We start from the raw sequence: 22,456 nt of genomic DNA, 5'->3' as shown, positions 1-22,456 counted from the left end.
CTATTAAAACTAGGTTGGGGGGCTTCCCTGGTGGCGCAGTGGTTGAGAATCTGCCTGCCAATGCAGGGGACACGGGTTCGAGCCCTGGTCTGGGAAGATGCCACATGCCACGGAGCAACTGGGCCCGTGAGCCACAACTACTGAGCCTGCGCGTCTGGAGCCTGTGCTCCACAACAAGAGAGGCCGCGATAGTGAGAGGCCCGCGCACCACGATGAAGAGTGGCCCCCACTTGCCGCAACTGGAGAAAGCCCTCGCACAGAAACAAAGACCCAACACAGCCATAAATAAATAAATAAATAATAATATTAAAAAAAAAAAAACTAGGTTGGGAAAATGGAGGCACAAGTAATTGGTTAGCCATTTCCTTCTTCTCCTTTTTTTTTTCGTAACATCTTAATTATAAGGTCTTCTTTTTTCCTCCCCAATGTCTTGGTGTTAAGGACTTTCAAATTGTATTAAAACTCGTAGCTGATTTAGGAAGAGCTAGAATTTCTATGCTTAAATTACTGATTCTAATCCAGAAGTCGTATTGCAGCAGAGGAACATAACACAGTTACCTGGGAACTTTTCAAACTAAATACAGTCCCCAACACATACCTCATGCAATGGAAATCTTCCTATATCTCCCATTTGCCATTAAAACCACTACAAAGTAAGCCATTGCTTCTGATGGTAGTGGATCAAATTTCTAAGGTGTGAGAATAACTTATGTATTAACTAAGAGATTGAGAAACACCTTTGCATCAACTAAGAGTTTAATTATGCAGTAATTCAATAAACATTTTTTGAGCAACTACTACCTGCCCAGCACCTAGCCTCTAGGAATACAACAGTGTGGAAAATAGACACAGTATTAAATAAGACAAGTTCAGCATGGAGAGAACTATGATAGGTATAAAACAGAGCATTATGGGATTATGCAGAAAGAATACTAACCCAGTCTTAGTGAGTCAAGGGAAAATGTCCAGTAGAATTGGAATCTGTGTTGAAACATAAATGATGAAATGACTTAGGCAAAAAGGAAGAGAATAAAGTCCCCAACAGAGGCAACAGTCCATATTAATGCCCAGTGGTGGGAAATTATATCATGTTTCAAGAACTAAAGAAATCCAGAATGACCACAGTATAGAATTAAAGTGGAAGAAAGGGAAAGGAGATTGAGCAGTACAGAGATAAAAGATGAGGCTAGAGAAGTAAAGAGGGGTCAGATCAAGGGTGCATTAAGCCATGTAAACATGTTTGAATTCTACCAAGAGAACACAGAAGAACAGATGAATATTTTAAGCAGGAGAGAGACCTAAGTTTTTCCTTGAGAAAGAAAACTGACTGCAATGTGCAGAACATATGAGGGGGGGAGGGTCTAGAATCATGGAAATAGGTTAATATTCAAACTTGTTTTGTGTTTACTTCTGAATAAAAGTTCAACTAAGTATTAAACAATCAGAACTCTCTGGCTAACCACTGATTACTCTGTGAATTATCTAGTTAAAACACAGTGTCTTAACGATTATACTTAATAATTGCACTGTTTATAGTCTAAGTTGTTTACTATCTGAGGTTTAACACTCAGAGAGTCGATTAAATTGGGTAACTCCTCTCTTGGATGGGAGCAGTAACCTTCAGTGGAATGCTAACTACCTCTGAGAATTATGCTTAACTCAGAATTTCTTTGCCATAGGAGTAATTGATTTTAGGCTGGGTGAACTGTTTCTTAATATATATGCCCACAGGGAGAATGTCATTTTAATAAGATGCTTCTATAAGCCACACCCTACTTAAAACAGAAGGTTTCCCCTTTGTCTTCAAAAGCAAAAACTGAAGGAGCCCTGTTTGTCCTTAAGTAAACAACTGGGAGGTAATGTAATACTGAGTCGGTGGTCTGCAAAGTATCTCTTTGCCAATTCAGCTATCCATGTTTTGCTTTTGTTTTTAACTATAGCTTTCCTAGAAAATACATCTATGTTTAACCTTACTGAATACCACTAATTTGACCTAAATCTGCTTGTACTGGTCTTTCAGCTGTTCTCTTGATTTCACGATCCACTGTTTTGCTCTGCTACCACTATGACACAACTAAAATAAAAGTATCCAAATAATTGGAAATTGTGGAGGGGAGGTAATAAAATAAACAATGTCATCTCAAAGATCAAGGTAAAAGATGGAGTCTTTAAAAAATATAAAATCATTGATTCATCTAAGCAGTCAAATTCTGATGCTGAGTCACAGACTTGACCCAATGGCGTATAAGCACTAAGGATTGCTCAAGACTATCAACTGAATTGTGGGGAAAACTGCTTATAAATCTATTTCTATTCATGTTTATAAAACCGTCCTTTAAAAATTTTAATTTTAGTGTATGTTTGCTAACTCAGAAAATTATATTAATATCATATATTATGTTAAATTTATTTATAAATACATAAGTGTTCATCTATTTGGGACTAAACTGCCTATATAATACTGTTAATGTTATGTAATCAAATTTACCATTCATTGTTCTTACTATGTGGCATCTACTTTACAAAACCCCACAGACAGTCTATTTTAGGGGAATTTACATTCAATTCAAAAATAGTTGCTTTAAACTTATCTAGTCGTGGCTGGTATTATGGTCCTTTAAAGCTAACTTCCAGAAACTTTAATCTCTCTCAAACTGCTGATGATAACCTGGCTTACTTTACATGGTACAAAAATAAACATTTTGTGCATTTATTTTAATGGAAGCTGGAAATATAGAGCTAGCACACAAACTAGCACACAAATCAATGGACAATCACATGCTGGGCACAAGGACTTGGCTGCCATCCCCGTGGACAAGGCCACCTTGGACATGGGGCGGCCTAACCTCACAATCTACAAGCCCCACTTTACCTTCCCTCATGGAACACGTGGAACTGCCCAGAAGCCAGGAGCTCACTGTCACTCAAATCTACACCCCCCTACCATCTCCATCACCCTGGAGGTGTGGGCAGAGAGCTGGTCTCCTGGAACCATCTCTCAGATTTTAGCCCCAAGAACCAGCCTCTACCATTTCCATCATCCCAAGACCACCTGCCCAGATTCCAACACCTACAAGAAGCTACTCATCTACAAACAGAGAGAGTTCATGGGAGGCAGTCCTCAGAGCAAGCCTTTCATTGAGGAACTCATCACTGAGTCACCCAAGTCCCCTGTATCCCAGCCTCCTGACTCCAACCAGATGGCCAAGATCGAAACTGACTACTGGTCTGCCTCCCATGACTCTTCATGGTGGAGACAGAATGGAGGAAGCAGAAGGCATCTCAGGGACTTCCCTAGTGGTGCAGTGGTTAAGAATCCGCCTGCCAATGCAGGGGACGCGGGTTCCATCCCTGGTCCGGGAAGATCCCACATGCCGTGGAGCAACTAAGCCTGTGCGCCACAATTACTGAGACTGCATTCTAGAGCCTGTGAGCCACAACTACTGAGCCCACACGCCACAACTACTGAAGCCCATGTGCCTAGATCCTGTGCTCCACAAGAGAAGCCACTGCAAAGAGAAGCACGCACACCGCAACGAAGAGTAGCGCCCACACACCCCAACTAGAGAAAGTCTGTGCAGCAACAAAGACCCAATGCAGCCAAAAATAAATAAATATTTAAAAATTAATAAATAAATAAAAAGTGTTTTTTTTTTTAAAAAAAGGCATCTCACAGGGAGGCAGACGAAGAGAAGGAAGAGGAGGGCGATGGTGATTCTGGAGAAGAAATGGCACTCAAGGAAGTGTCAGAGAGAGAAACTCAGTAAGGTGATGTCCAACTTGGGAAAGATGGTCTTGAAAGAAGAGATGGAAAAGTCATTACCTATCCAGAGAGAACCAGCCCCTACTGGACTGGACACCCTTTCATACCTCCTTACACCATGGACAGTCTAATTGTTCTCTTTCTGCCTATGGCAGGACCACCCTGAGCTTACTATACTTCTCAGACTTCAGCCCATGGGGAGTGAGAATGGAAGCCCACACCTTGCTGATCTGTCCCTATGAAATGCTGGTGGTGACCAGTAAGGGGCAAACAAAGTTGCCTCCAGGCTTGACAAGCATTTGTCAGCCAAGGACTTCTCAAGGGTATTTTCCATGTCTTCTGCAGCCCTGGGGTTGTGGGACATGGACTTCCTTCCCCACAATGAGGGAGCAGTCCTCTTTTTCTCATCCCTGGTCCTCACTGGATGGGGCAAACCCAGTCTGGACTCAAGCACACACAGGGTTAATGTTTGTGACCTCTCCCTGCCTCCATCCCCACATGAAGGTTCCCAGAAGAAATTAAAGAAAAATAAATATGGCACTTAAGAGGTAAGACCTGTCAGCTGTCTTGACCAATGGGTGGGTAGAACCCCCAGCCCTGGAAGGAGGAGGGTGAGAGTGGGAAGCAGCCAGGGAGGCAGGGAAAGCTCCAGGATCCCGTGTGTACCCAAGCACTCCTCCTCACTTCACCTTTTACAGCTCCCCCATCACCCTGACCTCCAGCCTCTTTGACTCTAGCAAAAGCAGGCTGCAGCTCAGGGAGATCTCAAACAGGGAGGCCGCCCTGCCCTCTGTCTAGTTCACCTTGTCCTCTACTTGCGACCCCCAAGCTTCAAAGACTCTTGCTCCAAACCTGTGGCTTCCCCTAAAACCTTGGCTTAGAGTAGAGATGTCACCAAAACAAAATCCTTGCCCACCATCAGCCTCCAGGCAAAGTCAGCTAGAACTCTACCTTCTAGTACCAGCCCAAATCCTGGGCAGAACCCAGGCCTTCAAACTCCCTTGGATGGAATCAAGAGGCCAGGCTACAGGAGCATTTCTGAATGTCCTGGCTACCAGGTCCTGCTCATACCCATACCTAAAGAATGTAATTTATTGGAGCTTCACCCCCTCACCTAACTCTCTGCCCTACCTTAATCATACTCCCAGCTTTTCCTCTTTACAAATACATATTTGTATATAATTTTTATATATAGATGTAAATAGGTATAGATATATCTATCTCTGGGTCTGGGTTTTATTGCCCAGAGCCTGGGCACAATGCATGTGATAATGCTGGGGAGGGGGGACTCTGCTTGGAATTAAAGGTTCCATTGGGTCCCCCCCCCAAAAAAAGATACATGTATATAAATATCATTATGTGAACATTCTATTATTGCCAGTATTTAAGTGAAAGTAAAATAAGACACATTGAGAAAGGGTGGATTTGAAATGTGTGTGTGTGTGTAAAGAGAGAGAGACAGAGACAGAGATAGGGAATCCAAGTATAAGTGATACACAGAAAAGGCAAAAATATGAAGGTAGCTTTTTTCCTGCCTTCAGACTTTAACTGAAACATCAACTCGTCCTAAGTCTTGAGCCTGCTGGCCTTTGGACTGGAACTATATATTCTCAGCTCTCCTGGGTCTCCAGCTTGCCGAATCACACTGCAGATCTTGGGACTCACTAGCCTCCATAATCGTGAGCCCATTCCTCAATTCTTTATAATAAACATCTTTTTAGAAAGATAGATAAACAAAAAAGTCGGAAACAGATGTTGTATTGTGTCATTATGCATGAATGCGCACGCGAGCGTGCACACACACACACACACACACACATACATTCTGTTTCTCTATAGTACCCCAACTGAGACACTGTTATATAAGAGGACTGAGGACAATATCTCCATTCTAACACGAGGACCAAGAGATCAGTTCATGCTTCATATGTTATCCAGTGATGGAAACAACATAAAAAGAATAGTTATCTCCTAGCATAACGATGCATTTGATAACACCTGCACATTTTTATAAAATGCTTACCCGAAAAAAAGTATTATTATTAAGATTAGCCAAAAGTTAAGTGAGTCTCATTAATAATTGTATTTTTAATTTTCTCCTCACCAAATGATTTATTTTCATGTGCTTCTAATCGTGAGAGTGCACTTTATAAATCTATAGAGTGTAGCCCTGAAGAGATGGCCCATTTACCATTGTGCAGTAATATAAAATCAATGGCAGCTAGTCATACAGGTGTTTTCAATTTCCATCGTACATGGTATACAGCCCTTGGCTCAATGGATAATCCAACTGTAACCAGTGACTCATTGTTAACAACTCTGGGAAATAGGATTAACAATTTCTAATTTCAAAGTAAACCTATTTCATTTTTGTCCTGCAAATAAAAACAATGTGTTCAGAGATTTAGCTTTTTAGATTTCAGAGCTTCCCAGAAACAAAAATGTTGGAAACAAATTTTTTATTTTACCGATGCCATTATTGGAAACCACTGAGTATATGTTCTTAATAGCTTTTTAACAGTTTGGTACCAAAATAATGATGATGATGATGATGATGATGATGATGATGATGACGACGACAATGACAACGAAGGCGATGATAGTAATAATAATAAAAATAAATTGAAGTTCAATCAGATGAAACTTAAAATTTGAATTGAAAGAAATTTAATTGAATCTCTGAAAACTAAAAATCTTGTAAGTATCTACTACTCAATGTAATCAAGAGAAAAAAAAAAAAAAGCTTACTTAATATTAGAAAGCTTTGTTTCCAAGACGAAAGTTTTAGGTGAAATTTTAGGAATCCGGTGTGCCTTAGAACACAGTTAAATTGAATCAATAATCTTGTAATTTTTGTGACTTGTTTATTACACCACTCTAAAACCTATTTTCCTCTATCTTATCTGTGAATTCCTTTAGTAGAATATTGCCTCAATTGAAATCTGTACCTCTACACTGAGTTATAGACTCTTCTCAACTCCCTATTCCAAAGAATAGAGGATGGTGGCTTTATTTTGCTTTTAGAATACAAAAGTGCCACTGTGTAAGGCCATAGGGTCTCTGTCAATAACACTCATGCCTGGCTTTTAAAAAATGTTCATGCTTGAACCCTACACTCAGGGATTTCTCTAACTGGTTTGAAACTGCTAATCTGTGTTTTTTAAGCTCTCCAGATATTTACATATTATACAGCTATAGTGGGAAACACTAGCCTGGATTAACCAAGGAAGGGTTACTCCAAAAGGAAGCATGAGGCTTTGTAACTGGGAATTAGACCCACAATATTTATTGTCCAAGTTTGTAGCAAGAAAATGATACTGAATCCAAAGGGCAAATAAGATCAATCAAGAGACAGAATAAAGTTAGTGGACAGGAAAGTCAATATTGCAGACTGGAGGAGTTTTGTGCAACAGTTTTTATGACTTGTGATCATTAGCAGAAAGTAGGTTCAGGAGATAACTTGAATAACCCATTCCAAGCTGAAAAAACTAAGACTAAATATCTTCCTAGCTCCTTCTGTGTGAAACTTGACTACCTGTCTAGCCAAAGAAATTATACTACCCTAACAGTGCAAGTTACAGTTTTTCCATTGAAGTCATTAATCATCGACCAACTTGTTCACATCACTCTGAGATGGGTAAATAACTCTCTAATGTGAGATTAGAGAAGGTCTGTGTCATTTATAAGTTTATGGTAGAGAGAAGTTAAAAATCAGAGCTCCATGTCCATGACTGACCAATTCTACTCACCTTTAAAATCCCACTCACCTTACAAATTTGTAAAGTATTTTTATAGATCTGTACTCTCGATGGATTTTGGAAGCCACTAGAATTCATTCATTTATCAGTCTTTTATTCTGTATTAGCTATATTTGGTAGGTACTACGCAAGGCACTCGACACTCAGAAAAAGATATAATCCTTGTCCTCAGAGATCTGACATTCTCATAAACTAGATAAAAGTTCTTCAGCTATTAAAATATATTTAAAATACTGCATAATTAGTGATATGTTGGAAGATAAGACCAAGGTGCGCGGAGGGAAGGCACAAAAGAATTTAACAACTGTGGTTGAGAGTGGATTCCTGAAGACCATCAAAATGCTTTTGAAAGGAGATTATATTTATAGTAATTCTTGAAGCAAAGAAGAAGAGGGTTAAGTCCCTATAATGCAAAGCCACAGAAAACTCAAAGAACATCATTATGGTATGGTCCAAACAGGAGCTGCATGTAGGGAATGACGTGGGGAAAATAGGACAAGACTAAAAGATGGCCTTTTCTTTTATACCCAAAATAGTTTGAATTCTATCTGGAAGGTAATGGAAAACAACTTGAAGATATCACACAAGAGGGTGAACAATCAGATATTTAAGAATTAAAAGAAGCTAAATGAGAGGAAGAAACATTAGCTATAAGACTATTGAAATAATAACAGGTGAAAATTATGCTGGACAGAGCTAAGACAGCTAAGATAGAGTCTGTAAGTACAGAAAGAACAGAATTCATTGAAGAGGTATTTAGGAATTGACAGGATTTAGTGAACAGTAGGAAAGAGGAGGGCTGGAACAATACAGAATGACTCTCAATTTTTAGCTTATGAAACCAAGTCAAACTGAAGTGCCATTTACTAATGGGATAAAATGAAACAACTGATTTAGGACACAGAAAGCTGAGGTGCCACTGGGCAGCCAACAGGAGCTGTCTTAGAACTGTTGGAGATACGCCATGATGCCTGCAAGTGAGTTGTGCTTCAAATCAGGATTGTGGAGTTATCAATTTAAACTATTTCTTTGTTATAGCCATGGGTCTTCTCAGAAACACAGTTCCCAGTTTCTCCTTTCTGATACAGGGGAGACCATAGAAGCAGCTGATGTCAATATTGAGGTGACAGAAAACCTGGCAGAATTCACACATTTGTCACCCAATATGTTTTTAAGGTAGTAGAGCTTTGGATAAAACCATGAAAAACACTGAAACATGGAGTATGGTGGCGGATATAGCTACAAAAAGGAGGCTAAGAAAGCTCAGAAAAATAGAAGGAAAACAAAGAAGCCAAGAAAGGAAAGGATTTCAATGAGAAGAAAAATTAAATAGTCAATCCTACTATCTAATACCACTCAGAAATTAATTATATGAGAACCATAAATAACTCATTCAATTTTGCAATTAGAAGTTTTGGGCAACTTTGGCAAAAGTAGTTTTGTTGATTTCCAGGAGTGGTATTCTAATTACAGTAAGCTACATATAAGAGGCATGCATATGAAGTAGAGATATTCTTTCTCTACTTCTTTGGTTGTTAATGGACAGAACGATATGATGTAATGCCTGCAATAATATACGAGACTGAGTTCTGGATTTATTAACTGTGTTTGGTTGCAGAGATGAAAGTTTGCTGAAAGGAGTCAGTATAGTAAGAAACATTCAAGTTATGAGATTCAATCATGATACCTGGTGAAGTGCCTGAGGAAATGGGGATGATGTGGGACCCACGGCAAAGTAGGAAGGATATTTTTTAAGAAAAAAATGACTGCTTCTTATGAGAAGAGAGGAAAAAAGGCTAGAGTATATACAGATATTTTGCAGGTGAACGGCTGAGAAACTAGAAGAATCCTCCTAGTCTAATCTACTCTGTTTTCACCATTAATTCCAAGGCACAGTCTACTTCTGGGAGTCAAAGAATAGGAGTAGCTTAGGGAATTTGAGAAGGGTTGTGGGAGCTTAGAATAATAATGCATGGAAGAGAGACTGATGAAAAGCTTAAAAGATTTCCAGGAAGATTTAAGTACCCAATTGAAGCTAGAAGCTGTAAATCTGCTTTCTCCAATACCCCCATAGTTATGTGATTTCCTGTACCAGTGCTCAGTTGCCTGGACATAGTAAACAGATAATCCAGGTTGACAACTGTGCCTCAAAGTGCAGCTAGAGAGAAAGATGTGGAGACAAAGCTGTTGAAGTTATCGGAGGAAGAAGGACTAAGAGAAAGTTTCAAGATTAAATGCAGAGGAAAATGAAATCAGGATGGAGAAATAGAAAGCTGAAGAATCAAGGAACTAAAAGTTATCTTAAATTTAATGCATGGATATAGTGAAGAAAAGGGATTGAAAGTTGGAAAGGTATATTCAGTAAGTAGACTGTTGTAACTTACTGTTGCATAATACAGCAATTATTTTGTTTTGTACCTTCATTTTCTACTACCATGTCTGGCACTCAGTAAATGTTTGTCAAATTAAACTTATTCTGAGAAAAATAGAAAAAAAAACACATTTTTTAAAAAAATTGAGAGATAAACCATACAGCGTTCTATGTTGTAAAATACTTTCCTCATATAGACAGAACATAAAGGTCCTATATCCAAGTTAGTAAACTACTCAAAAGCAATAGCAAGCACTAAGCCTTCAATTTCAAGTTAAAACTCGGAGGATGTGACTCAAATACCCTGACCTTAGATTAGTAAGTTCTAATTTTAAAACTAGCTGAGTCATCCTGTTTATAGGATATTTTAAGTAAAGACTGCATCCCATGAAGAAGAGAACCTCTATTAGAGCCTAAAACTAACACAGAGCAAATACAGCAAATTATACACAATTTTTGTTGTTGGCTTTTTTCCACAGAAAAGTAAATCAGTTACCGGAATTTGACTTCACTCTGCTGAAGAAACTGATCCTAGGGATATATATATTGACAATCACTTGTAAGAATTTCTACTATTCTCATTTTAGAGGAAAAAAGTCCTTAGATATCGCTAACCCAAGCGCTTCATTATACAGCACAAAGAGCAAGTCCTGTAAAGTTTATGTGTTTTCAACAGCATATGGAGGGTAAGCAGCTGCCCCGTAACCAGGATCAAACTCTTCCACTATAGTGAAAACCACTGGAATAGTAAAGACTCTCCCTAGCTCATCTATGTAAGTATGTATATCAGGGAAACTGAGTAAAATAGCTGATTTCAAAAAAAGGGATTTCTTTCCGTCTACCCTTTACAAAAGTACTGTGGGCTACAAATCCTTCTCGTACATTCTTTGTGTGTGTGGCAAATGAGCAACAGAAAAGTTCAAATAGGCCATAATACACACACGCGTGTATGCACACATATACAAACAGATACAGAGACAGCGAGACAAAACAGAGAAGAGTGACAAAGAGAGGAAGAAGATATGATGAAAATGTATCACTCAGAAATGGAAGTTTCTCTCCTTGGATAATTAGAGACAGGCCATATTCACCTACCTTCTTTTAAAAATCCCTTATGTGTTTTACTAAAATGGTAATTAGCTGTATTTTCCATTTTGGTTGAGACATATTGTATACTAGTTGCAGTGTAGTTCTGGTCTCAAGAGGGAAATAGATAATCAGGAGAATATTTTTCAATGTCTCCTCTCTGTAAAGATTTACTGAGTTGTCTCTAATATACACTGCATTAAAATTAGAGGAAAGTAGACGTCGATATTGTCAAGCTAAAAAAAAAAAAAAAAAAAAAACACTCTCTCCTTTCATTTTCATTCTACTAAAATAAATCAGGTCCATATCTTTTAATATTTTATTAGAATTGTTCATTTCTGAAGGTCAAGAGCAAAAAGACTTTTCAAAGTTTAAAAGAGATTCAAAACTGGTGGCTGCTAATTGATAGTCTCCAGACACCAACAGAAGGCTGGGCTCGCAGCTTAAAAGCCATATTAATTTCCTTGCTGAAGCTGCTGCTGTTACTTACCAATGTAACTTAACTTCGGCATATCCTATATTAGAGTTGTTTGTTTGCAAACAAGAGAAACCTACTCTAGACAGCTTAAATAAAAAGAAATTTATTAGAAGGATATCAGGGTGTTACTAAATGCATGGAGTTCTAATCCTGGAAAAACCAGGATTAGAAACAAAGCAAGAACCCACTGGAATTGCTCTGCTGAAAGGGAAAAACTGCTGAAATAATTGAGCTCTAGCTATTTCTTCCAGCCTGTTTCATTCCACTGGAGATTTAAAATTCTAGAAGAGAGAATCTATTTGGATAAATTTAGGTTTCACACGTACCCCTTGATTGTACCTGAGTAGTGAGATGCGGGGACCCCTTCAGCTTCAGCAAGTCAGAAAGACTACATACAACAGAAGAGAGATCAGTTTTCATGAGAAAATCAGGGTATTGATAAGAAATAGAAATTGATGCTGGGCAGTCAAAGTATAAAAACTGCCCACCTCAAGCCAACGTTCTCAGTGTTGATTTTGAAGTTAACAAAAAATAATTATTACTATTATTGTTGTTGTAGTTGTTATTGTTACTATTATAATTCTAAGTGCTACATTTCACAAATATGCCTGTTAACATATAAGAAAATGTATACATTATTAAAATGTCCCAGTATCTAGACAGCATAGGATACACTGAAAATCTGGGACAAGTGCCCCCCTCAAGTGGTAGTGTTTATGAATATCTTTGTTTACCAGCAGCAGTCTGAGTGCCTGTGGGACCAACAGTCTGTTTATTTTTTCTAGAGTCACAAACTAAGCTTTATTTTTATAGTCTGGTGAGTCACCGTAAGTATAAAGTGGAGAGAGCCATTCGGTCTTGCCCCAAGGAAGAGAAAAGGAATCACCTCAGAAATTATTTAATTCATGCTTCAAACTAGGATATATACCCTGAAAATCACTTCTGACTGCATGAGCACATGAGAGAAATTTGCATCAGATAGTTCTGATCTGACAATGATAAACACTAAACCCTAATAACACGTAATGCTGCAGAAGTTTCACATATCTGCATTCATAAAGCACTATCTGTTCGGAGCAAAAATAAGCCACCAAAAGAAGATTCAAATGGCTTCAATTTAATGTGATGACTAATAAAACAATGCTTAACACTAAGTAAAACTCTAACTTCTGTATCAGTGGTTCCAACAACTTCTATATTTCCTGAATTAATAATTACCTAAATGCAAAGAAATATTATATAATATGAGCATTTTCTTTTATGTGTATTGTGTGTTGTTTAAGAAATATATTCTTATACAGTGAAAAATCAATGAACAGGTTTAAATAATTCCAAAAAATTTTTAGTCATTTTATGTATGAACTGAGATGATATTTTAATACAATATCTAAAGCATGTTACATAGTTATGAGACATACGTCTTAGAAGGTAATTGAGAAGCATTTTAGTCCAAACTTTATTTCATGAGATTATCAATGCTCTAATAATGCATATTGCATAATTAAGACAAGTCAACACAGTAAACAGGATTGGGTCTGGACAGTATCTAGCACGCTCCTGAATATCAGAAATATATGGCTCAAAAAAATGATATGAAAGCTAATACACTGTCTACCTTTGACATTTAACTTCTTCGGGGCCAGAAAAAAAAAAAATTTGTCACCTTGAACATTAACTCTTGCCCTTATTTTCCATAGTCTCTAATTTTCAAACCTTTAATGGAAAACGTACTGCTGTATATTGGGTCTCAAATACCTTACTGACAGTCCTCTTCTTCCTTCCTCAGTATTACCAGAGGTCTTCATGGAGAGCAAACAAGTGGCTCAGCACTAGAATATATCAAATGGTTTCCCAAAGAAATTATGGCGACATATTCTCACAAACTGGCGTTGCTGTATGAGAGGTTTTCATAAAGCATTATCTTAAAATAGATAAATTTATATAGAGCAAATCATATGTTTATATTCTATTTTCTTGACAAAACACACCCCCTCCACACACACACACAGAATCAGACTTTCAGGATTAGAAGAAAGTGAGCAGATAAAATAGAATGTTGTTTCCTAAATACAGAAAGATTATTTTATGTAGGGGAATATTAATTTTTAATGGACATATTATTTATGTATCAAAAAAGTATTACTGGAACATCAACTGCCTTATTTCCCAGATATGTGCATTACAAAGAAGTTACAGGTTTATTGTTGTTTGGTTTGGTTTGGTTTGGTTTGAATTTTGGTTTTGGTTTTGGTTTTGGTTTGTTTTGTTTTTTCAAAAGCCTATTTTAGAATGCTAATAATTTTTGAATATAGGTGAAGGTAACATATGTATTCATTATACTACTCCTGGAATATTTCTATGTATGAGAAAACTTATAGCATTAGTTACTTCATGCCTCTACGCATTTTGCATGCATTGTCCTTCCCTACCTGCTCCACCCATCTAATTCTAATCAGCTTCAAGCTCAAACATCACTTCCTCAGCCAGGTGACCTGTCCACACAAAGCCAGGCACTCTCCCAACTGTAATTGCACTATATATGGTACCCAGACAATGATATTTGTTGTATTCTTCTATACTTGTTGTCAAGGCCAAATCTTCCACTTTTCAAGGGTACCAACTGAAAATATGCATTAAAATAACATGGAGAAAATTATTTTAAGGTGCTGATATAATTCCCTGCCAAGACTTACTGAGGGAAAAGAATCTGTATTTTTTAAAAGTCCTTGAGCCCAGTGTTCATCTATAGTTAAGAGTAACTGCACTAAACTGGAAACTCCTCAATGTCAAAGAGCTTTTCTTACTTATTTGCTTACAACTTGGGGTTGATTCAAACACATGGTGGACACAGAGCAATGTTTAGGGAAGCATATAATGTACTCATAAATATCAATCAATGATGATGATGAAGACAGAAATATATAGAGAAGTACAGGTTGAGCTGGAAGATCAGTCAGGATTCAATCAGCAATGCATGGAGGCCTGTATTCACCTGATCTTCACATAAGGCTTGGCTGAAGAGACAAGAGTAATGGGAGGATCATCAGTTCTAGCAGCACAGACTGCTTCCTGTATTCAGGCATAAATCTATATTAACAAAGAGGAAATACTTCCTGCAGAGGGGATCACAGCGTCTAGTTAAGTCATTCCTATTAGAGCAAAAGCTTCTAATGCTCCAACGTAACTGTAAACTTTCTATTAATAAAGAACTCGGTTGCATTTAAATATTTTCAGGTGCTTGTGAGAATATTTTCATGAGATTTTTTAAACTGAACTAATTTTATTACATGTCATTTTATTATAATAATAATATAATTGAGTCCCATATCCTTTTCCTCTGTAAAACCATATAATTCTGTCTCCTTTAAAGTATTTTCTTCAACCATAAACAAGACGAAAAGACAGCCCTCAGAATGGGAGAAAATACTTGCAAATGAAGCAACTGACAAAGGATTACTCTCCAAAATATACAAGCAGCTCATGCAGCTCAATATCAAAAAAAAAAAAATAACCCAATACAAAAATGGGGAGAAGACCTAAATAGACATTTCTCCAAAGACGATATACAGATTGCCAACAAACACATGAAAGGATGCTCAACATCACTAATCATTAGAGAAATGCAAATCAAAACTACAATGAGGTATCACCTCACACCAGTCAGAATGGCCATCATCAAAAAATCTACAAACAATAAATGCTGGAGAGGGTGTGGAGGAAAGGGAACTCTCTTGCACTGTTGGTGGGAATGTATGTTGATACAGCCACTATGGAGAACAGTATGGAGGTTCCTTAAAAAAATAAAAATAGAACTACCATACAACTCAGCAATCCCACTACTGGGCATATACCCTGAGAAAACCATAATTCAAAAACAGTCATGTACCACAATGTTCATTGCAGCTCTATTTACAATAGCCAGGACATGGAAGCAACCTAAGGGTCCATCGACAGATGAATGGATAAAGAAGATATGGCACATATATAGAATGGAATATTACTCAGCTATAAAAAGATATGAAATTGAGTTATTTGTAATGAGGTGGATGGACCTAGAGTCTTACAGAGTGAAGTAAGTCAGAAAGAGAAAGACAAATACCATATGCTAACACATATATATGGAATCTAAAAAAATAAAAAATAAAAAATAAAATGGTTCTGAAAAGCCTTGGGCAGGACAGCAATAAAGACACAGACACAGAGAATGGACTTGGGGACACGGGGAGCGGGAGGGGTAAGCTGGGACGAAATGAGATAGTGGCACGGACATATACACACTACCAAATGTAAAACAGATAGCTAGTGGGAAGCAGCCGCATAGCACAGGGAGATCAGCTCGGTGCTTTGTGACCACCTAGAGGGGTGGGATAGGGAGGGTGGGAGGGAGACTCAAGAGGGAGGAGATATGGGGATATATGTATATGTATAGCGGATTCACTTTGTTATAAAGCAGAAACTAACACACCATTGTAAAGCAATTATACTCCAATAAAGCTGTTAAAAAAAATAAAATAGTTTCTTCAAACCAAGCATTCTGAATACTATAAAGAAATGGTTTACTCCACAGAATTCAGACAAATATATCAGGCGTGCGGGAAGCCTTTGGTTTGCTGAGTAATGAGTCACTATCTGAACTAAAATATAAGAAGAGTGTCCCTGCACCCAGGACAGCCCATTCATGATGAATGAAGCGTGATTGAGTGCCTCAGCATCACTGCCTCCTGAGGACATTTTCCCTTCCTTTCATCTACCATTATTCATACATAAAACTATTCCTTCTCTCCTAACATTCCCTTGCTTTTATGAGTAAGAAATTGTACGATTTCACCAGGTAAGAGAAACTCAAGTGTTCAGAGTCTATTTCAATATATAATACTAATAACATATTAAATTGGTATTAAAAAGTTAGCACTATAAAGTCATGGACATTGTCGTCATCACGTCTGTATCCCCAACTTCTGGAACAATGTCTGGTCTAGAACAATAGGCACATGACAAATATTTGTTAAGTAAATCAATGAATTAATAATATTAGATCTACTCTTCTTTAGAATAAATAAATAGAGTGAGGTAAAGCAAATGTAGGTTAGTCTTCCTGTGTTATAAAACACATGTTTTTTCACTCAAAGACTTAGACTTCAGAGAATCCAGAGTAGCATATCTCTGCAAGCTCAAAAGTTGCAGTCAACCACAGTGGTAAGACTATCAGTTGACACTCTTCCTATCTCACTAAATCCTGAGTTAGAGTGCCCTTGAAAAATATTCCAGAGTGAAAGAGGATGCAGAAGCATGTGAAGTTTCTATCCAGTAAGCCATGAACAGTTTTGGAAATAAGGAAAATCACAAGACCACCCAGAAATGGAAATAGTACATTTTAGTAGGTAGAAGAAAATGCATTCTCTTCTACTATTGATACATTTATAAAATGTGGGATTCGGTTTCCTACCAACAAAGACCCAGACACCTGAAAATTTATCTCCCAACTTAATCATAGTTTAGAAAATAATCTCATGTCTGATATTGTAGACTCTCTAATCTGGTGCCTTTTAAAAAATTTTGTTGGGTACAAGATTATTAACAGAGAAATACACCTAGACTAGCATGTCATACAGAGGTCTCTATGCTTTTAATGTTGCTATTAATAGCCAGGGAAATTCAGAGCCTCTTACTTATTCTCTCATTGTTTGCACCTGATGTCAACTTAGAATGATTTGCTTAAAATACGTAATTCAGTAGGCACCTCAAGAAGTAATATGGAATGTATAAACCTGGCCTGCCCAATTTCAAGTGAAATACAAGAGAGAAATGCATATTAATGTAAAATGACTATAAATCAAAAGCTATTTCATTTTCTAAGGTAGTGTAAAAGCCAAACCTGTTTGAAACCATAACTCATCTGTCATAATCTCTTAGATATACCATTGACCTTCCTTAGAAGCTTCTGTCACATAGAAGTGAATAGATCAGGAGGAGCAACATTAAATCATACGGCGTTACTGAGAGCCGGGTATTTGAAAGTAATTTAGCCCACTTGAGCAAGTCCTTAACCACAAGTCCCACTTTCCTAGATACCGATTCCTTGTGCTGCACATGTACATACACTGACATAAAATGCATTCACTGTGTAGACTCTACAATGAGATTCATTGTGTATTCCATGCCAGTGCTTACAGATTTTTTTCAATCAATATTGAACTTGATGATTCAGTGTTTTCAAGAAACAACTGAAAGATTTTGTGTTGTAATTCCTGAAGCCACATTGTCTGATTAACTTAAGAATGTATATTTTCTCTTGGTATTTTATATTTATTATTAATAAATAGCAGTAGCTAACATGATTGCTTGGCTGCCTACCTCCCTAAAATGAATTATTCTATTAAAATTGTGACTTTCAATGTTAAGCCTGAGGTAGGAAATGGGCTTGAATCTAAAATCATGTTATTCACCAATGTAGGGACTGGTGCTAGGGATTTTTAAAAAAAAGCTTTTTGAAATAAGGGTTAAAGAACAATCTGCCTTTGGAACTTACGGGACTTTTAAACTGGAAGGAAATAAACGATGTTTATTAGGCTCCACTTGCAATTTGTTACTGATTTTCAGTGCAAAGCTGGTGTTGTTTCTATGCACAATAATTACTTTATCATTACATCCCCCCAAAGGTATGAGAAGATAAAATTGTTTCTTTAAAAGCTTTTTAACTCTGTCAGAATTTCTTATGATTGTGGATGGAATGAAGGGTAAAATGTGGAGTATAGAGACCCCTGCTCAGAGCTTCAAACAATTATTAGGAACTGAACTACAAGTTCTTGTCTTGTGGATCCATGTTCCACCCACAAGACTTTCTCTTAATGAGTATCTGCTGATCTCTAAGAGTTTTTAAGAGATAAGGAGAACTCTGGAGAAATAAAAAAAAAGAAAAAAGAGATAAGCAGAAGAAAACAGTTCATCTTACAGCTGAGGAATAATTGATTCTGTAAAGGTAAGCTTTCTCTATCCACAAGAAAACATTTTAATAATCATTTCTACTATCTAATGCAAAGACTGAGAGTATGAAGTGCTTGGTTCTATTTAAAACTCAACTGATAATTTTCTGGGTGACTTACTCTGTACCTCAATTTGTTACTTATAAAATGTGCAAGTTAAATAATTAAAAACTAAAAATGAATACCTGGCATACAGTAAGTGCTGAGTTTCTACCAAAAAAAAACATACATTAAAGCGTGATTTCAAATTATTTGTGTAATTACTAAATGAATGATCAACATATATTTTTTATGTGTACAGGGCACTGTGATACATGAATAGTATGAATAGCATTTTTTTAAAGAATGCATAGTCCCTGACTTCACAAGTGTTACAATTTATATGGTAAAGCCAAGTTTTCAATGGTTTCATTCATGTTTCCAGAGTCATTTACAGATTGACCACAAACAATTTTCTAACAGCCTTATAGCCATCCCTCACACCAGGTGAACAGAAGCCTGCCACAAGAGGCCGGGTCACTTTTAAGGAATCTCAGCCTAAGTTGACATAGTTTCTTGAGAAAAATAATACTAGGCAGATAGTTTCCTAATCACATCCCTAACCCTCAAGCTCTTTTAAGATCTTACATAGAAATAGGTTTCAGTTAACTCAAAGTTATAAGAAAACAATTACTCTTGTCATTTAAAACCTGGAAATATTTCTTCTGGTAACAAAAATCAGTCAGTTTAGTATCCCCACCTCATGTTCCTGTCCTGAGCCTCCTAAGACCACCGTAGTGCACCTTGTTGCCCGGGATGAAAATCACACTAGTAATCCCTGGCCCCCACCAGTTCCTCAGACACATGCCCTGCTTTTATGAGCATCATCACTTCTCACACTTCTGAGAACTCCTCTCATATTTACTCTAAAGAAGAAAAAAAATTAAGCCATCCCCAAAACAACTCCTGCAGAGAGTTGGCACTAAACTCTACCTTATAGGACTCATTCACAAAATTTGGCTCTGTCTCTGACTGGTGGGCAGATGTTTGAATTCTCTGTGATTACAAATGATGGCAAATTAGAGGCCAGCTACACAGCAGAAGAGAAAAAAAAAAAAAAGCAAACATTTATCTGGTATCTTAAACTCTTTCTCCTGAGAAAAACATTTAGGTGTATGTGTAGGTCATTTAAAAATGTAAAGAGGAATAATTAGAAAGAATGAAAATGGGAGGTGTTAGGAAAATACTTAGATGAGTATAACTTTTTTCAAGAGCATTTATATAAGACTGCAAAGAATGTACGATAAGTATCCTTTGCTTCTGGGAACTACTTAATTATCAATCACCAAATCTTGTAAGGTTCCAGAGGTACCTAAGTAACCTAAGCCATGAGATTGAAGATGATTTGTAAGTTATGAAATAAAATATAAGAATTGTTACATCTCAATGAAGGGACTGCATTCCTGGTGAGGAAAAGATTGAAGGAGTGAAGTGCAGGGAAGGTGACTACAAAGACAAATATTTCATGTTCTCATTGATGAATAAAGGAAATTTATATCAGGAGCAACAGTAGCTGCAGAGAAGAATGATAGGGTGTTTTCTTTAATCAAGAACTGAATTACAGGATGAACATCTCATTCACTCTCACTGTTTCAAAGACTACTTATATTTTGTAGACCTCCCAAAGTTCTATTGGGTTGGCCAAATAGCTCGTTTGGGTTTTTTTCTGTAAGATATTATGGAAAAACCTGAATGAACTTTTTGGCCAACCCCATATTTCTATATCAGAGACTTCACCTGAACTCCGTATCTTTATCTCTAAAGTGTAATGGACATCCCAAAGGAATACAAAAAGGCAACTCACACTGGGCAGGTCCAAACACTGACCTTATTTATTTTACTACTGGCCCATTCTTACTCATTTAGGCAGTCAATCAGTCAGTCACTCAATTATTTAACCAATATTTACTCAGTAGCCACTATGTGCTTGGCATCGTTCTAGAAGTTGGGGATACAATAGAGAAAAAACTTTCACAAATGTCTTACACAAGAAGTTTATATTCTAGTGGGTATGTACAAACTAGGAAAAAAAAATAAAATGTAACAGATAATGATAAATTCTAAAAACAAAGAAAGCAGGAAATGGGGAGGAGTTTTAGAGAGTGGAGTCACCTCATAGAATTTGATCCTCTTCCTGTGTTTTTTATCTCAGAATGTCACCAAAACACACTCAATTGACAATCCAAAGACAACTGTTGATTTTCGATGTTGCAATTATTCTATATCCATAATAACTCTCCAATTCAATTATTTCCTTCCCACTGCTACGACATTAGGTCAACCTGACGTTATCTTCTGCCAAAATAATTACAACAGACCTCTAAAAGGTCTCCCTACTCTAGTCTTGCACAGCTTGAATCCATTTTCCATACTGTAGACAGAGAGATCTTACTAACGCATAATCGTTAGGGCTGCTTAGGTTCCCCCTGGATAAAGTCCAAATGAGCTATTTTCCTCTCTCACTCCTTCTCCATCACATCACTCTCTATTTCACATTGTACTTTCAAGCCATATACTGACCTACTGACAATCCCCTTACCTCTTCATACTTTTCTTGTTTCTACACGTGCTATTTCCTTTCTCTAGAGTACTTCTCATTCTCTCCCTTCCTCCCTCTTCTCTCCCCCCATCTTTTATTTTCAACTGGATAAATTCTACTAATTTTTCAGTTTAGACACCAACTTTTTCAGGGACTCCTGAGACTCCCTGGAACTTATTCCTAGGGCTTCCCAGAGCGTACTGTGCCTACGCATATGAGAAACCTTACAACATTATATTGAAAACCCAATCACTTATATGATAGAATGATACTTTATGATATTAACTTGTATTTTCTTCTCCCTCTCTTTTATTCATACAGGTAGTTAGTGATGTAAATGTTGCTTCAGGAAGTGATGCATGAGAGTAGAAAGGAAAAACATCCCATGAATCCTCCTGCTTCCAAAGGGTGGAGAGGATTTCTAGGTGTAGGCAAAATGACTAGGTTTGCATCATGAAGGAAGACGGATATCCCTGCTATTAGAAAGAAACTGTTCTGTCATGGGGGCAGGGAGGGGGTAGAGAACAGAGATCTGTGGGTCCAAGGGCAAAGAGGACCTGGGCTTGGCTCCCAGAGCAGAGTCCAGGGGGGAGAATAACTCTGTGGTACATTACTGCAGTTTTCAAAGACAACCTTACCCCAAAAAGCAACACGTAAGAAGTAGAGTGCCAACAGACCTGAAACAGCCATGTGGAGCAGGGTGGCAGGTGACTCAGTGATATTCTGGCCACTGGGGACTGAGGACTTTGTGCCTTGGCAGCGCACGTGAGTCCAGATTTTTTGGTACAAATGAGGTGATGAGATCCGCAAAAGGACCAAGGGTCAGTGTGGAAGATGCGTCTGGCTGCCTACTCAGTATTGATCTACTCTTCACCTTATTAACAAGAACCAATTTTTTTCAGGGTGTCAATGTACCCAACAAAAAAACCCTATGATTTCCAGCCTTCCTAATAGCTCAGAGAGCCCAACAAGATGTAAGCCCAACAAGATGTAAGCCCAAGTCCTTGGAGGGACTTCTTAGAAAGCTCTTGAAATGTGCAAACCCAATTGGCATGTAGACTTTACCCTTTGCCTTTCTCAATTTCTTGCCTCTATGTTAAGTGGTGACATTGAAGACTGTCTTTGTCATTGTAACATTCCCAACAAAGTACTGCATAGTGATCATTTAATAACTATTATTCAAAGAGTTAATAAATACATAGGGGAACGTTGCTTTCTGTAAATACAAATGATAATAAAATAATAGAAGAGCATTTAGGTCACATTCCTCGAGAGTAAGGACCTATGTATTATCCATATTTGACACATTAGTTACACAGAGCCTGATGTCATTTTTTTAAATAATTACCTCTAAAGCATCAAAAAATAATAAATGACATTTTTAAAAAAACTACTCTGAATCACCTTTTATTCTAACAGTATGAGGACTTTCCTTTAGC

The 22,456-nt window shown here is 37.4% G+C and overlaps 1 pseudogene; it reads left to right on the top strand.

Annotated features, from left to right (window-relative positions):
* Window positions 1-2,766: 2,766 nt before the first annotated feature.
* LOC137758889 (dematin pseudogene) lies at window positions 2,767-6,418 on the top strand (annotated as a pseudogene).
* Window positions 6,419-22,456: the final 16,038 nt, after the last annotated feature.

The sequence above is a fragment of the Eschrichtius robustus genome, chromosome 2 (genome assembly GCF_028021215.1).
Source record: "Eschrichtius robustus isolate mEscRob2 chromosome 2, mEscRob2.pri, whole genome shotgun sequence".
NCBI classification, from domain to species: domain Eukaryota; kingdom Metazoa; phylum Chordata; class Mammalia; order Artiodactyla; family Eschrichtiidae; genus Eschrichtius; species Eschrichtius robustus.
This window is presented reverse-complemented; position numbering and strand designations above follow the sequence as displayed.